The sequence below is a fragment of the Triturus cristatus genome, chromosome 10, assembly GCF_964204655.1.
Source record: "Triturus cristatus chromosome 10, aTriCri1.1, whole genome shotgun sequence".
Classification (NCBI taxonomy): Eukaryota; Metazoa; Chordata; class Amphibia; order Caudata; family Salamandridae; genus Triturus; species Triturus cristatus.
Window position 1 is genome coordinate 154,437,427 of NC_140593.1, and position 17,452 is coordinate 154,454,878.

Genomic DNA, 17,452 nt, shown 5'->3' on the forward strand with positions numbered 1-17,452 from the left:
AAAGCACACGACGTCACGACGCATGACATTCCACGTGGCATCACAGGAAGTAACCTAACTGGAAGTGATGCTCTGATATGTGTATGTTATACCATGTGGCAACTGAAAATGTAATAAAATATGTTTTATAAAAAATGTTGTCTCCTGCAAAGCACATCATCTAACATGCAGATCACAGATTTTTATTGTATGTGGATAGGTAAGTGGATTACTGCTTTGAACATGGAGATCATTTTGTTACTTGCAGTTAATACATTGTAATCCTTCTGGTAGACCACAGTGAGCTATGAAGGGTATTTGACTCCTACACCTTGTAACCCTGACTGTCTCATGTAACACATCTTGTACATTGATTTATACACTTACATGATTTATTTGGAATGGATAATGTGTATGTTATGTAAAGCGCTCTAACACTCAGCATTGGGATGAGTAGCACTATAAAAGAAATAAAATAGTGTGTAAATACTGGGACAGACGAACCCATCTAACATTCTTACGGTGCATTTATCTCTTATTTACAGGGACATAACAAAGTCAAAAGCCTGCCAGCCTGGAGTATGTAAAGTTGGAACTATTGACATGGAAATTACAGGGTAAAACCATTCTGCAGGGGTGTGATTACCATGGTGATAATAGCCTGCAGTATGTATAGTTGGAACTACTGACATGGAAATTACAGGGTAAAACCATTCTGCAGGGGTGTGATTACCATAGTGATACCAGCCTGGAGTATGTATAGTTGGAAATATTGTCATGGAAACTTCAGGGTAAAACCATTCTGCAGGTGCGGAATTACCATGGTAATATCTGCCTAGAAAGTTCCAACTTCAAAACGTAATTTATTATTGGAAGCAGCCAGGTTACATGTTATTGGATCATACTCTGCAGAGAGCACGAGTAACGAGGGAGTTGAGGGCTCCGGCCCACACATGGCTTCAGGAGAGAATCCTGCTTCAGGGCCAGAAGTGCCCAATTCGAATCTATCACATGCATAAGAAAGATACTAAGGCCCCAGAGCACACAGTGAGTCTGCATTCTCAGGCCCACCAACCTTCTATGCAGGTGCCATTGCACTGAATTCTGTGGCCAGTGTCTGTCTGCTGTAGGTCTTTAGAAGGCCATACAGGCTTTTAACGTGTACAATCTGTCGGCTAGCACTAGAGACATTTAGTTTATTTACAGAGGTGGTGTGCCTGGGTCTAAGGTCACTTAGGTATCACGTGATCCTGCACATAATGTCTGAAGGTCCTGCCCTCCCCCTTCTCTCTCTAAATCATTCATTTCTCCCTTTTCTTCCATCCTCTGCAGGACCGACCCCTGGAGAAGCCCATCTGTATCTGCATCTCCCACCTGGACCAGCTGCGGGCCGTGAGACCCCCGTTCAGCCTCCTGCTGTGGGACTTCATGGGGAGCGTCTACCCTGGGGGTATCAGCTGCATTGTCCAGAAGGGGGAGTGGCTGAAGAGGATGGGTGAGTGTGACTTCTTCTGCATGGTCTGTTTCCTTCTTCAAAGAGGGCTGGGCTGGGGAGGATAGAGGGGTGAGGGCTACAAATGCCTGAAGTTGTGCCTGGGGAAATTCAGGGACGTGCTCACTTCATGTATGTGCTGCTAGTCTAGATCATGCTTCATTCCCCCCAATGTATACCATCCCCCATCTCTTGCAGGTATTACATGCACCTATCAATCCATTCACTCCCCCCCCAATGTCTATAGACCACCATCTCTTGTAGGTATTGTATGAATGTATTGCATACTTTCATGATACATTCATGCCCTAATGTCGACAGACCCCCTTCTCATGTACCCTTTGCTTGTACATATCAGGGTCCGGTCACTCCTATAATGTATACAGACCCCATCTCCTGCAGGTATTACAAGCACATTCACCCCTAATGCGTACAGACCGAAGAGGTGAGGGGGCTGAACGCGCGCACAACTTCCACCTAATTGGACTTTTGTGTCATCACGTGCTTTGCTCAGAACGCGGCACGTGCGCACACTTTACTGTGCATTCAAGACCTCTAATCGCCAGTGGAGCCGCAGATCCTTATATATTTATATGTGCTCCCCACTTTTCAAGGGACTATATCCCTATTTTCGATATTCGCTTTTTCTGTGGGGCTTCATTTACACCTTCAACATTGAAGATTCAGAAACTGGGGTCTCGTTCCTTGTATGAGCAGCAATATATGTACGGTACATTTTACTGGAATTTTTGAGTCGTGTACGCATCTGGGTCTGGCTATTTGGCAACTTAGCCCTGAAGAAGCTACTGTGGCAAAAGGAACGAAACGCGTTGGCTGTTTGCTCTCTCTTAAATGATCTTAAGAATAAAAGAAGAATTTTTGGAATATGTTTGTATATTGGGACTTAATTCTGAGTGCACCTTCCTTTGTGCGAAACCCCTTTAATGTATACAGACCCCATCTCATGCCGGTATTACATGCACATGTACCCACTGATGTCTACCGACCCCCATCTCATGCAGGTATTGCATGTACATTCACCCTCCTGATGTCTACAGACCCCTATCTCATATAGCTGCTGCATGTGCATATCAGGGTCCAGTGACCCCCATTCTGTGTACAGGCCCCTATCACATGGAGCTATTGCATATACATATCAGGGTCCAGTCACTTCTTTAATGTGTACAGCCCCCATCTCATGCCGGTATTGCATGCACATTCACCCCATAAGCCGACAGACCCCCATCTCATGTACCCATTGCATGTACATATAAGGGGCCAGTGACCCCCATTCTGTGTACAGGCCCCTATCTCATGCAGATGTTGGATGTTTAGACCACACTCCTTACACGGTTCTTGTTAGATTTGGAGGTCTCTAGTTGGCAGAGGTAGGTTCCTTTGACCAAGGAGGGACCCTTGCGTCTAGTCAGGGTAAGGGGGTACACTTCTAAAATAATCCCTGCTCATCCCCTTGGTAGCTTGGCACGAGCAGACAGGCTTATTTCAGAGGCAGTGTGTAAAGCATTTGTGAATACATACAGTAAAAAGTAACAACACTACAAAGGGACACCACACAGGTTGTAGTATAAAAATAAGTATTATTTATATAGACTTATCACAAGACCACAACCGACAAAAATTCATAATACTGTACTCAAAAAATGGTAGAAATAGCTTCGTTTTCTTTAGATGGTAAATGCGACACTAATGTTCAAAGTACCTTTGGATGCGTAACGCTATACAAACAAAAGAGTTGCAGGGAAGGTGATGCGCCGGTTCCTTACACGCAAGAACGGGGCTGCGTAGGTGACGGTGATGCGTCGGTTCCTTACCGGAGGGGAGGTGATGCGTCGGTTCTTCTCTGCGTGGGGAGGTGATGCGTCGGTTTCTTACGGCGCTTCTGTGGCGATGCGACTAGCAACGCCATGATGCGATGAAGATCCGGTGCAATGAAACCTAATGGCGTCTTCTTGATGTTGCGACAATGAAGGGGTGATGCGTGCATGCCCGATGGCCGTGCGGTGACTCTGTGAATCTTTTTTAACCACTACAGGCCCTGCAACACGCTTCTTTGGTGATGCAACGGCGTCTGCTGTGACAGCGACACTCTTCTCCAATGATACGGGGCGTCTCGGTGATGCCATGCGCCAGCGGCAGCGGCGGCACGCTTCCTCAGCGATGCGACGACAGCTGCTGCGGCAGCGACACGCTTCTCCGGTGATGCGACGGTGTCTGCTGCGACGGCGACACTCTTCTCCGGTGATGTGAGGCGCTTTGGCGATGAAACGGCGGCAGCATGCTTTCTTGGCGATGCGACGACAACTGCTGCGGCGGCGACACGCTTCTTCGTCTTGAGTCGCTCTTCCAGCTCCCAGCGACACGCAGTCTCTCAGAAGGTCCAGATCAACAGCAGACACTTCAATTCCCAGCAAGGGAATGCAGGGGAGCTGGTTGGTGAAGTCTGTTGTCCCTGAGACTTCAGCAGGAGGCAAGCTCAATCTTCAAGCTCTTGGAGATCCTTTACAAGTTGATGAAAGTAGCACAAAGTTCCTTTCTCCTTTCTTTGGCAGTCAGGCAACCACTGCAGGCCAATCCCCCAAACAGCACACAGCACAGGGATAGTCTCCTCCTGCAGTCTCTCTCTCTCTGGTTCCTCTCCTCAGCAAAGTTCTTCTTGTTAGGCAAGAAAATACCTACTTTCTAGAAGTGGTATTTTCAAACACAGAATGTTAAAACCAACTTCACTAAAAGATGTATTTTATCATTTTGAGTTCAGGCATCCTAAACTCGAATTATTACCATGTTCCCTGGGTCAGTTAGGATTATAAGATGTTATAATCAAACTGCCCATTCTGCCCTATGGGGAACAGGTAGCCTTGCAATAGTGAAAAATGAAAATGGCTGTAATTCACTATCAGGACATGCCACACACACCAAGGCATGTCCTACCTTATACTTACAATGCACCCTGCCCTTGGGCCTACCTTAGGGGTGTCTGATATGAAGAAATGGGAAGGTTTAGGGACTGGCAAGTGGGTGCATTTGGCCAGTCAACATGGCAGTACCAGACTGCACATAGGCTCTGCAATGGCAGGCCTGAGACATACTTTACAGGCTGCTTCTGTGGGTGGCACAACTGGTGCTGCAAGTCCACCAGCAGCATTAGATTTACAAGCCCTGGGCACCCATGGTGCACTGTACGAGGGTCTGACAAGTAAATCAAATAACCCCATCATGGAGTCACTAGTCCATACATCAATTTATCATAGGGAGCACTTGCACTGTGACACTGAATAGCGGCGGCACAGTGCCCAAAGCATCTAAAACCAGCAAAAACATGTGAGGCACCAGCAAAAGATGGAAGGGAGACCGACGCCAATGGTGCCAGGTCTAACAGTTCTTATAGAAGTATTTGCTTTAACTTCTGGTGTTCATTTCATGTCTCAGTCTCTACAGTTCATCAGCTGGATCTGTGCAGCTCTATTTAAGCACCAATACATATAGTGCATAGTGTTCTTTGTTTCAAGTAACCGTCATTCCAAATTTATGCAGCAACATATGCAGATGCTGGAACGTTTCCTGTTTGTGTGTGTAGCTTTCTCAGATGCGGTTTTGCTTTGCACTCTGGTATTTGTAGTCCAGCATTTCTAATGAAACACAAACTGCTAGAATCAGAACTCAATTGAAAACATGACAGGACAGACTCCTTCCCTTCCATTAGACAACACAGGGGCTCCTGTCTGTTTTGACTGGAGTTCCATCTGTAAATCTAGATGTGGCTTTGACAGTGCCAGGCCAGCCAAGCAGAGTGGCGTAACGCATAATGATGGCGCCCCTTGCAGAGTGTAAAGAGCAGCCCCTTAGTCTCCCATATTTCACAGATATTCATTGGCTATTGGCTAAATGGGCCCACCTGAAGCTTTTGGGGGCCCTGATGTGTTTGGGCCCCCCTATGCCGCAGAGGCTCTGGGGGCCTGCTTTACGCCCTTGGCCCGGAGGCCGTACATCAGTGAATAGTGCAGCAGGAGGCACGATGGAAGCCAAGCTACGGCTTGGCCCTCCCAGGCCCAAACCACCAATGGGGGTAAAGACAGAGACTGTCCATGATTGGGGTGTGGCAGGGGCTGGAATAGGTCTCTTGTGGCTTAATAATAATCCCTTTTCTGTAACATTGAAATAACAAGCACTGGCACCATCAATAGGCCTGACTTTAATGGGGTAATTCAAGCAATTCGCATTTGTGCATTTACTTGTCTCCACGTATTACCACTTTAAAGCTAGCCCTATTGTTTTTACCAGAGCATGTCTGCTTTAAACAGCTGGATTGTGCACCATTATATATTGTATAAATATGTGTGTCTGAGAGTGTATGTATGTTTGTTTGTGTAAACATATAAATATATGTGACTCTCACACAGTTCCTGACTAAAACATTAAATTAACCCTGCAGCAATGACAAAATAAAACAAAGAAGGGTTGTTTTCTGTATACAATGCTTGTATGAGTTACTTCATTTATTGTGTGATGAGTCAGTGTACTTTTCTGTTGAAAAATACTCCCTAATGTAAGCAGGATGATACACCAAACAGCAAAAAAAATAGGATTAGATGAGGGATAAATATTTCTTTGGTTGGAGACTATTGTAAAGAATTTCTCACAATATGTCTTGCCAACAGCTGGACCATCAAGACAGAAAAAACAAATGTGTACATGTTTCTCACAGTTTGTAACACCTCCGGCCGGCGGTCCCGACACCGCTATTACAATGCGACCGCACATGGTGTGCTCACATACTCCCATTGCTCTATGGGAGCTTATGCTGAAGCCATAAACCGGCCGCAACGCAAGCTCCCATAGAGAAATGTGAGTTTTTACTAATCCCAGCCCCACATGGTAGGCACCACATAGTGCCTGCTACTCTGTGCAGGAATTGACGGGGGTACCATATGTGTCCCTCATGGCCCCCAACCTGAGACCGCTGTCCAACATGCTTTTCATGTTGGAAAGCCCGACATGAAAGGCCTGTGGGAAACCTACATCGTAATCCAGACTGCGGCAACGCCGTTGTTAAGGGATTACATGCCGGTTTCGACTGGCCAACGGGCTCCTTGAGCCTGTCTGAATGACCGGCCGGTTTCACTTCCGACCGCTGTCATTGTAATGTGGTGGTCGAAAGTAAAACCGAAGATGTTGGTCGGAAAGCCTCCGACCGCCGGTCGGAGTCTTTCCGACCGATATAAAAATAGGGCTCAATATATACAAATGTCTGTCCACTGCACAACCAGTGCCATCATGATTTCAAGGACCTCAATTAAGTGTAGGTGTTCTGAAGCTAAACTATATAAACATCTCAAATAACGCTCTGCCATCTGGAGATCTGCCAACTCACATGGTGCTACTGTGTGACACACAATATTGGCTCCCTTCAAACGGTCACCCAGTGAGGAGCCGATATCACAAGGTGACAGAGAAAACAAGCTTAAAACCACTTCTACTGTGGATTTCCAGCTCGCTGTTGGAGGCTTTGAGCTGCCCACGCCCATTAAGGGGTGAGCAAGGGATGAGCAAACACGCCAGGACATCAGCAACAGCCTCAAGCAAGCTTTCCATTTTTTTTTTTTGGAGGAGGGGGTTTGGGTGCGGGCAGGGGCAGAAGCTTCTTTTGGGCACTTCTAGGCATGAGGCACCACCCCTCCAAGGTACTGACCCCTCCTCACTTGGTGAAAATGTTGTTTTAGTAGGCAGGTTTTCATCTGATTGAATCGTTATACAGCAACTCTGTTCATGATGCTGAGCAAATAAATACAGTCAAACACAAATGCTCACTCACTCACACCTGGCATGTTGCTGATTAATGTTGTTATTTTCTCCTCCTGCAGAAGTTGGACCAGCGTATGACATTGTGGGGACCAAAGACTCCATCATGATCCGAGTGCCGGACCACACTATCTCAGCCAACGTGACCGACATGACCGGCCCTCTGGCCATCACGTCTGTCAATCCCAGCGGGGAGTGTAATAGCACCCACCATGACATGGTCATCTCGTGAGTACTCACTCAGAACAGGGGCTGAAATCTGGAAAAGGTTATGAGTGGGCCTTCTGCGGAAAAGATGGTGCCTGGGGTCTGAGAGTTACTAGATGGCTGCTAGGAGCTGAGGGCAGGGACAAGGATTGCTGAGGGGCGTGAGGTGAAGATTCTGAAAGGTGAAAAGGAGAGTGTAGGAGTATTGATGAGTGATGAGCTATTTTGAACAATTTTTTTTTTAAGTGTAGGACTAGACTGGTGCTACTGAAAGCTGAAGGGAGGCAGAAGGGTGTTGGTGGTATCTTTTAGGGTATTTGAGATGCTTGGCATAAGCCTATATGTGAGCGCATTAAACAGAGGTGTGTTTGACCGGTTGAGGTCAGGTAGATGTTGCCTGTCTGCGGCTTCCTCTTAATGCCCAGCAGCTGAGCCTTTGTCAATGATTACTTTAAATGAGTGATTTTGTATTTCCTCTCTGTGTTCCAGGCGTCTACGGCACAAGCTGGAGGGGGTGCTGTGTGATGGGGACTCCTACGAGACGGTGGGCTCAACGGTGGTGAACTGTCTGAGGATAGACGAAGGTGGGTCTCAACCAATTCTTGCTTGTGTTTCATCTCTGCCCCTACTATTCTCAAAGTAGGCTCAAGGACCATCCATGGATGTAAACAGGGGCCTATGCTCCCCCACCCCACCCACCAAACACATGTCATGAGATTTGGGAAACAGCAGTCCTGGTCCAGTGTATTCCTGGTGTCCAAGGCATACAGACCTACAAAGCCCAGAATGAATGGACAGCTGAAGCGTGAAAGGGGCCAGCATGAATGCGTAACTAAAACATGCACTTTATTGAGCCCCTGAGGAAAACTCCAAGCGCTTGTTCTAAGTTTGCAGGGATGCCACTGGAGGTTTCTTACCTGTGCACGCTCCTGACCCCCACTTTCAACTTTACAAGCATTTCTCTTTATCATTAGTCTGCACTGTTGGTGTACCATATTTGCATAATTTGTTTCACAAAACTTTGCAAAAATTACATTAGCGGTGTGAAATGTGGTTCACCTTTATATTGCATGAAAATGTTATGGAGTACATACTGCACATTAAAAGGTCACATTAGATACTAGCAGAAGACTTAGTCAGCAAAAAATGTCTCCCATGGAGATATTTTATTCTCAAAGCCGTCTCCAGTGAAGAAGAAATTATGCAAATTGCATAACGCAAATCTGGCAAATTTGCAATAGTGATTAATAATTCACCCAGATTTTAGCCAGTGCATGGACCCAGAGCCTACCTCAGCCAGACAATATTCCCCAAGGTGGGATCTTTTATTTTTCCCCAACTCATCGTTCTTTTTGGGGACAGTCCCACCCTGCCCAAGTTACCCAATGCCTGAAGGTCCTTACTCTAGACCCATCTGAAAAGAGAGACCTCAGAATCACAGATTCTGACATGCAGATTTATAAAATATTGACCATACACAAATAAACACAAATGTCTCTTTGAAGAGCATTTGACCTGTTAAAAGTTCCTAATGCCAGTGAGAATCACTTCTTAATTATAGGAATACTGAATTAACTTACTATTCCATCTTCTGTCTGAGTTTATTGGGCAAGCGCTTGATAGCGGGTTTACTGCAGGTCGACATTTTTGCAGGGAGATAGTTATGTGTGGTATATATTTTGGCAGTCGAAGTTTAGAAGTCTGTGTTTTTTAAGTCTGTTATTTACTTGATACCACCTCCCTGCTCCACTCATCAAATGCCTCCTTGAGGGGGCAGTCCCCACCCTTTCTTGAGTCAGCATAAGCCACGTGAGAGGACGCGTCCCACCTGTACTCCATCACCCATTGGTTCCCGAGGGGCCGATCCACCACCGTGCTCCTTATGCTTGTCTCTTCCCCTCCCTCTGCTGCTCACAGAGCTCAGGTCTCATGCTGCTGTGCTTCTTCCTTTCCAGGTATCCTGAGCATCGTGAGAGAAGGCTGCATCCCCATCACCCACTTCATGCAGACGTTCGAGCGGGTGAAGAATTTGCAGGTCTGAGGCTACCACGTGCTATGACCAGTCTAGTTCTACTGAACACAGCAGCATCCGCACATGACCTGAGCAAGCTGCCATTTGCACTTTATTAACCGGAAATAGAAGTATCACAATCTGAGGCCGGATATGCGTGTCAAGCCTGAGCTGAAGTGAAGACATTACCAGAACAGACTTACAGACGGCAGTGGAGTCGGACATTCTTACGCATACAAAGAGAAAGGGAAACCCATTCAAGCGATCTAGAACAAGTCTGCGGGGAACTGCCTCGTTGTTTATATGGGTGAACAACCAACGATCACACTGTGGGTGGCTCCCACTCCTAATTGGTAAAGAATGAAGTGAGCAAAGCCCAGGAGCTCTGGGGGGAACATGGCGGCCGGAGGCTAACGGTCGCGGTCGAGCTCCCCTGACGTGCACTGCCAGGATTCTCCCTTAGAGTGCAGCGATATGATTTTATAATATATTAAACAGTACTGGGTCCCGGGTCCTCTGTCTCATTATTCCCAGCCCGGAATGCTTTTAGTTGGACCCCGTGGGTGAGAGTGCCTGCGGCTTACCTTTGCGTCTCTTTTGTCTGTGGCGGCGCCTTTCTCCTCCCGGAAGGTGATTGAAGATCGAGGCAGCGCGGCATCGTTGCTGCAGTTTGTCAGCATAGCACTAGAGTGGAGGCGGCGGACTCCCGGATTACAGTTCCGGGTTCACACTGGCAGAGTCAGCACTGTTGAGTAAGCTCCAGGAAGGTGCAGTAAGCAGTTGCGAGGGAGCGCTTTGGTGAGAGAGTGTAACTTAACGTGTAACGTGGAAGTTTGCCCCTTCTCCCCCGTTGGGCGTGTTGGCTGTACAGGAGAAGGTGAAGGTAAGATCCTGGGAGTCTTTTTTGAGCACCTATCGGATGTTTGGACTACCTCCAAGTTCTCTAGCGTGGCTCATGTAGCACGGGCAGCACGGAACTGTGTAAAAGGGCCGGCTGGGGCTGTTATACTACGAGTGGGCTCTTTGAACTGTATGGAGATCAGTGGGAGCACTGCCCCTCGTAGCACCCTTCACAGTGTCATTACGAATTTAACAAACTTAACCATTTAGCCAGCTATCTGTCGTTATACCCTGCGCAATAGGGATATTAAACCTGCCTTAAACCCCGCTAAGTCCACTTCTGTTTTGCCTCCAGTTGTGGAATTAAGGGCCACTGCTAAGCAGGGCAAAGTGAGAGCCACCACGGAGATTACTTCCCCAGTTAGAGGAAAAGGGAAAGGAAGGCCTAAGAAGCCTTTGTCCTCTAAACTTAGAATAACTCCATCTTTGAAGACGTACTATAAGGTGCTATCTGTTACGCCGGATAGGGGGGAAAGCAAAAAATCTATTATGGCTTCCATTGGTATACAGTCAAGCATCCCTACATCTAAAGAAATTACTCAGCCTTCCGTCGTCTCTTCTCTTGGGGTAATGAATGCGGTGGATATATTGACTACACAACAGGTGGCTATTCATTCTTTTGTGGAAGTATCAGATAGATATTCGGCTCTGGATACACAGGGAAATGGCTTAGGCACTCTTTTAGAAATAGAGAAGGTGGATGTTGCTGTACCGACCACTGAGGTATCTGGTCCGCCTGATCGCCCACAAAGCCTACCCCCTAATACGGTGTCGACTGGGTCATTAGCTGATATCCTATTGAGCTTAAAAGAGGATATTGGGAGAAGATTCTCAACTTCAGAATCTAATCAAGCCGCAATTCAGGCCTCATGTGAGGTACTAGCACAAAAAATAGAAGAAGTTTCGCAGAGAACTGATATCCTCGAATCTGAGATTCCTAAAATCAAGGAAGCATTACATTCTTCTTCAATCGAGATGGATAAATGAGTCCACCAAAACCGGGAGTTTAACCCCTTCAGTGCCCATGACGAGCTGGACTCGTCATGGGCCGCGGTGGCGCTGTGCCCATGACGAGTCCAGCTCGTCATAGACCCCGCCCGCTAATGCAACGGCCGGCACAGGGCGGGGAAAGGGGCGGGCACTGAAGGGGTTAAGGATGACATAGAGCGTCTTGAAAATCACGCAAGAAAAAACAATCTGAAAATATTAAATGTCCCTGAAGATCTAGAGGGGGGAGACATTAAATGTTTCGTGATCTCCCTCTTAAAGGAGACAATTCTTAAAGATTCCCCGGGATTGGATTCGGCCCTCGATATCCAGCGAGTACATCGGGACCTATATAGGAGGAATCTAGAAAAACAAAAGCCAAGGAAAATCCTAGTAAATTTTCATACATACTCCGTAAAGGAGAACATTTTATCCTTGGCTTTGAAAGTGGGTCAGATCAAGAGTAACTCCTTTTCCAGCCTATTCTCCTTTTTTATTAGGTCTGATGTCTCCCACATTACAGCCACAAAACAGGGGGAGCTAGGTAAAAGAATGGTAATCCTAAACTCACTAGGGGCTAAAACACAATTGAGATTTCCGGCATCTCTTCGGATTACGTGGAATAATCATATGCATAATCTATGTCAAATCGAGGAAGCAGATGGCTTTATTGACAAAATAAGAAACAGGAGTGGAGTTTAGATGTATAGGGGACGAGAGTACCCATTTGAATTTTTTCTCTTTTTTTTTATTTTGGACTGTTGTTTCGTTGGGCTTCTTTTGGAGAGACTGGTTTATTATTCATAAAGTTGAATTATTTTGTAAAGACACGTCCAGGGGTCCTCGCCCATAGGGCTTATGCCCAGAGGAGCAGGGAGGGTTCCCCAGGGTAGTGAGGGGTTGAAGGGGTCACTGTGGGAGGAAGGGGATGAGCGGGTGTGGGGGATCACGGGTGGGGTTGCAGTGGGAAAAACTAAAAAAAATATCCTCAATCTCAACCGTGTTTTAAGATCTAAGCCATTCTCAGAATGCCTGAATAATGTTTCTGTTGGAGCGATGATGATACAAGGCTAAATGAGTACTAATATTAAATTTATTTCGTGGAACATCAATGGGCTTAGATGTCCACGTAGACAAAGATTAATTATGAAACTCCTTGAACAATCCTCCGCACAGGTCGGCCTCTTACAAGAGACTCACCTGAGCTATCTGGAATGTCGGGCTATCTATGGTAAATACCACTGGGTTGAGCATTATTGCTCATCCGAACAGACAGTCCATAATAAGGAGGTGGCAATTTTAATTAGATCTGGAGCTAGAGGCAACATTAAATCAGTTTTGTCAGATCAATCTGGGAGATGGATTATAGCACAGCTGGAAATCAAGGGGACAGAGCTAACTATAGTCTCATTCTACGGCCCTAACGTTGATGATCCGGCTCATATTATTAAAATACAAGCCAAATTAATAGAAACCCCTACACCAATAATAATTGGAGGTGACTTTAATATTCTCCTTAATCCCTTACAGGACAGATCCAATCATAGTTACTATGTCGGTGCCCCTCGTATCCGTCAGGTGATGATTAATATGATCCATGATTTAGGGCTAGCCGATGTATGGAGGGCAAAAAAGGGTGATATATCAGGTTTTACTTTCCATAGTAAGAAACATGGTCATTCTTCTAGAATTGATTACATTTTAACTGACAGGCTGGGTCTAGAGCATTTATTAGATATTTCCATCCTTTCAAGTATTCTTTCAGATCATGCCCCTATCTCCTTTTTATATTTAGGGAAGAGGCAAAGTCTTAGTCCCAGATGGATATTGAAAAGGGCAATGCTGTCTAACTCAGAAATAACTAGCGCACTTAAAGCCTCTACATTATACTACTTTGCAGTTAATATAGGGTCGACATCTTTAGATTTTGTATGGGACGCATTTAAAGCGTTTCTACGCGGACAGCTGCAAAGCCTAATATGCTCTAAGAACAGGGACTAGGCCCTAGAATTTCAGAACCTGGAAAGGGAGATCTGTAAGCTGGAAGGTGAAAGAACGAGTTCCCCTCAGATCCATCTTGAAAACCTGACACAAGTAAATAACGATCTTGAACGTTTGCGTCAGGAATATAGGGGGAAACTGGAACAAAAGGTAAAGGCTCAGTGGTCAGCCCATAACATGCAACATTATGAGTATGGTGAAAAGGTGAAAAGGTGGGTGCCTTGTTGGCCTGGAAAGCGCGGGTAGATAGAGCTAAAAACAATATAAATGAATTAATCATAGATGAGATTGGGACAACCTCACGCAAACAGGAGGATATGCAAAAGTGCCTCCTTTCCTTGTTCTCTGATTTGTACAGAGAAGAGTTATCCCCTAGCCCTGAGAATATTCAAAAGTGGCTGCAGAGCAAGGAACTGCCGGTATTAACAGAGGGCTGTCGAGCACCTCTGGACGCTCCTATAACTGAGTGTGAGATAAAATTATATATAAACAAGATTAAGAACAACAAGGCTGCGGGGACTGATGCTCTTCCTGGGGAGATCTATAAAACCCTCCTCTAGCCCCTAGATTGTCCGAACTATTCAATTACATCTATAGCTCAGAAGGTAGGGTTCCTAAATTCTGGAAGGAGGCTACAATTTTCCTTATCTTGAAGCCAGGGAAAGATCCCATAAAGCCGACTCATATAGACCAATCTCCCTGCTCAATTCCGACTATAAGATCTTTATGTCCATCTTGGTGGGGAGATTGATCAAGATAGTTCCGCAGCTGATCAATAGGGACCAGAAAGGATTTATCCCAGGGAGGTTTATCCAGAAGCAGACGTTGCAACTAATTGGTAGCATAGACCTAGCGGTGGCACGGTCGGACCCCTTGGCAGTAGCGGCATTTGACGCAGCCAAGGCGTTCGACCGTGTCCGTTGGGTCTTCCTCTGGGAAACACTAAAGATAATGGGATTTGGTTAAATTTTTATTCATACTCTGATCAGCTACTATCAGGGTGCTTCCACAGTTATCCTTTTAAATGGCATGCTAACATCAAGCTTTGACATAACAAGGGGAACAAGGCAGGGTTGTCCCATTTCGCCCTTATTGTTTGACATATATATAGAGCCTTTAGCTCACGCTTTAAGAATGGATGAACTAATTACCCCTTTTAGTGTCCAACAATATAGTAGCAAGTTAGCTCTATATGCGGACGACCTGCTCTTGTATACCAATAATCCTGCGGTGGTACTCCCAATGGTGGAAGCCCTCCTGTAGGAATTTGGTTTGTATTCAGGGTATCTCGCCAATCCTCCAAGACAGAGGTAATGTGCTGGAACATCAACAACTGGGCTGGCAGAATGAGCAAGGAATTTAGATACCATGGGATAAGCATAGTTAAAGATCTGGACGATATCCCTCAGATCAACTTGAAGAAGGTATCTAAAGAAATGGACCACCTCTTCTCAAGATGGAAAAATTTACCATTGACTATCTATGGCCGGGTGAACCTGGTAAAGATGGTAATTTTGCCAAAATTGACATACTTATTTAGTGCCATCCCCCCTCGATTTTTCTAGTAAGGCTGTGAGCAAAATACAAGGAAAAATAGGCAGCTTTATCTGGTCTAATAAAAATGCTAGGCTATCCTGGAAGAAGCTAAGATGTAAGCTTCTGAAGGGCGGTTTGGCCCTTCCGGATTTGCTCTGGTACCCTTTTGCCTTTCAGTTTAAACATATTTGGAAATTGCTCACTACTACTGGTAAATCCAATTGGGGGTGGTTACTGAGTGAAATGACTACATTTTAGGGGGGGGGGGGGGGGGGAGAGGGCTTCCTTTACAAGTTCGGGGCTCCAAGGTTTTTCAAACAGGTCCGCCTGAAAGTTTTAAGATCAGCTCCTAAAGTGTGGAATAGGGTTAGAAGTAAATTGGGAATCCATTATTATTCACAATTTACTCACATATGGGATTCCGCAGGGTTACCTATATGTTTGGAAGATAGTCTTGCGTTGCCAATTAAAAAGGCTGGCATCGCAGTCTGGTCTGATCTTATATCATCAGATGGAGTTCATCCATGGGAAGTATTAAGATCAAAAATAGGAAGCTCTTTCGCAAAATTTAAATATTTACAATTGTCCTCCTGATATACAGCTGAAAAAGAGAATATAGGCGGAAACTGGGAAATTGAGCTTCGTTTTCAAAATGTAAAACTCATAAAAAAGGAGGTCGGATACTGGTATAAGAATCTATTGGAGTCTGATGTTATTGACCTCCCCCCACAGTACTCAGTATGGAACTCATCAGCCGTGGATATTTTAGCTGTTGATTTGTATGTTCTATCTCTTCAAACACTATATAAGTATGTTAAACCGGCATCCCTTAAAAAGAATCATTTCTATGTTATCAATAGACTATACTATACCCCCATGACAATAACAGGATTTGCACCTCTCTCCTCTCCGAAGTGCCCACGATGCGACCTCTCTGCGGCAGATGATCTACATATATTTTTTCAGTGCGTTATCCTGAGAGGATTTTGGCAGAATGTGGAGTGTGCTCTTGGTGCAATATTTAAAGTTAAGCTTAAGCTGAATCTTGCTATAGCCATATTTGGTAGAGATAACGAACGGACAAACACATTTTTGGCAACTCAAAAAGCCCTACTATTGCTTCTGATCCTTATTGCTCGGAGGGAGATATGTAAACTGTGGAAAGACTCAAGGCCCCCACTATATGAGAATTGGCTGAGTTCTGCATTTGGTATGGCCCGTTTATAGCAGGGTTATTTAAATGATAACAATCCTAACATTTGGTTACCGCTATTAACATGAGGTAATGAAATGAGATTAGTTCATTGCCGCCTGGTCCAATGATTACACCAAGCTTTATACAAAGAAGCTGGCCCGGTCAGGCCTAATGTCAATGCAGTAGCAGAAGTCTGGGTTGCCCAGGAAGGAAGGATGGCTACTTGCGTTTTTCTGCAGACACTATATGGTGAGATGAGGACAAACAAAAAAAAAAGAATGAAGTGGGCAACTTGATTGTAGACTATGGGCTTTGGGGGAGATCATAATTTCAATCTGTTTCTTAAGAAGTGGCCTTCCTGTGATTTGCCTCAGTCTGAGGAGCGGATTCCTGGAGGACACAGAGGCAGGTGTACTAGATATTGCAGCGATAGAGTCTAACGTGTCGGACCATGATAATTCCTCACTTAGGAGAGGGGATGTTACCACTTCCATTTAAGTTTCCTCCTGTGTTTCCAATCGGTCTTCGAGTTCTTGTGGGTCATAGTATTCCCATGTTTTGACGAGTATCATAACTAGCATACTTACAGGATCAGGTATGCCATACTTGATTTTTATTTTTTATTTTAGATGTGCATCGTAGGAGGAGTCACCTGCAAAGTAGAATTTTCTCTCTTTATAGATATAGGGGCTGTGTTGCTTGACTTGTCTGAAGAGTCGTTTTGGCATGGTGGTGGCATAATATGTACATCATTACTGGGCAAGATCGGTCAGTAGGGAATAGTCACTTAATTCTCAATCAATTAGCTCTCTGGAGCTCTATGTCGAAGCCAAAGCCACTAGTCAAACGTTTAGGCAGGAAGGTGGTAGGTTGTCCCCCTCGCAACCTCAGGCAAGCCATATATGTGATTGTTGTCCCTCCTACTTCTGTCCTCGGGGTTAGTGACCGTCTATCATAACTTCCATATTTCAGACCCGAATAGGAAGCTTCTGAACCCTTTTTTTTAGTTCTGTAAGTCATGTTTAGGAGGTGTTCTATTGTAGCATGAAGCCAGAAATTTCGGAATGAATATCATTCACTTATAGGTTCAGCAGAGGCTTGCTACACTGAATGTATTGAGGTTTTAATTTCCTTAAGTTCATGCATTAGAGTGGCTAAAATAATGGAGAAAATTATGTGATTTGGAGGCGTAGCATGTGCATATTTTTATATTAAATATTAAAGTAAATTTATTTCATTTATTTACTTTAAATGTAGAGAAAAACTGAAAAAATGCTACATATCTATTAAATAAATTTTCTGTTAAAACGTAATCAATTGAAATATA